Raw genomic sequence first — 1,528 nt, forward strand, 5'->3', positions numbered from 1 at the left:
AGGGGGTCGGACTCTGTGGTGAAGAGTTCAGGAATGTACTCTGGGGTGAGAAGTTCAGGAGTGTTCCGGGAACAATCTCCAGATGGGAGGGGTAAGAGGACTTTGTGTTGAAGAGTTCAGGAAGAGTTCAGTAATTTTCCTCTTTCAGCTGGTCACATTACTAGGACCCTCCGTGATTACAGTTGAGCACCATGACATTGCTGTCTCCAACACTCCCTGAGATGGTTTGTATCATTTTCCCTCAAAGCTTTGTTCAACAGCAATGGCTGGGTCTCAAGATCTGGGTTCATTGAGGATACAGGTGCTGTGCAGAGGCACCAAGTGCAAGTCAACAATTTGATTTTAAGGAACTCAAGGTTGCCTTTTTTCTATTCCTTACTCTGTGGTGTAACCGCCCCCCCACCCCCCCTGCAACCTGAAGCTCGGTGAACCAGACCTCGACTTTGCTGCCACTAAGGAGATTACCTAGGGTGGAGCTTGCCTCCCTAGATCACTCAATTGTTCAGCCACTGCTGCTGATCCTCTTCAAGATACTGCTACCTGCTGAGAGGCCCTTGAGCTATTCTGGAGACTACATCCTATTCTGCACGTGGTCACCTGCAGTTGGGCTCCAAGGATGAATTGGCGGGAATGGGCCTCTCCCCTCCTTTATAAAGCATGTCCGCCATTAAACATTTGAGCCTTGATCAGAATACTGTCTTAGTTCCATCTCTCTCTCATCCGCCTAGTTTCCCTCTCTTTAAGTGCTGGCCTGCCACTCAGGTGTACCTGTCCTTGTAAGCCGCTGAGCGGCTCGCAACACTGTGGGAAACACAGAGTAGTGATTTTGTATATAATGGACAGTTCTTGGCTCTTAAAGGGATACCTGAGCAATCTGGGAACCATTTTTCTTTAATACGGGCTATAATCTTCCTTTGGTGACTAGCTGAAGTTTAGGTTCCATCGAAAGAAAAGACAAGTTTATTAATTGTATGAGCTTAAAGAGCAAAGCAACAAGTCTGATTTGAACATTGGGTCACTCTCAGAGTCAGAATGGTTCCTGAGAACTGTGGCCAACAACATACACAGCATTTAAAGAGAACGGAAGCAAAGGAGAGTTTAATGTCACTCCGTGTCCTCTCCACCACTTGGAGAGGCAGAATTCAGGCAGTCTTGAAAGACTCCGAGAGGAGCCCCTCGCTCAGGCCTCANGACAATAGCGGACACCCAAGAACTCATGATAGACCAAGCTTGTTGCAAACCACATGAGGCTTTATTCAGGGAAAGCCAGAGCTCTGGGGACGACTCATATCACACGCAGGGGTAGAGGAGTCGATCACGAGGGGAAAGAGGTCCCAGTTTTTATAGGCCCTCAAGGGGGGAAAAGAGAAGGGGGAGAGTAGGGGATTTCCAGATCTAAACAATGTCTATTCTCAAGAAATGGTTATGGGAGGGGTACAAGGAAAGAGTCTGGTGCAGGTGTAGCAACTCAGGATTGACTGAGCTGTGGTTGCTGGGGTGATTTTCTGACTCTTTCTCAGCAACCAAT

The sequence above is a fragment of the Mus caroli genome, unplaced genomic scaffold, assembly GCF_900094665.2.
Source record: "Mus caroli unplaced genomic scaffold, CAROLI_EIJ_v1.1 scaffold_14054_1, whole genome shotgun sequence".
Classification (NCBI taxonomy): Eukaryota; Metazoa; Chordata; class Mammalia; order Rodentia; family Muridae; genus Mus; species Mus caroli.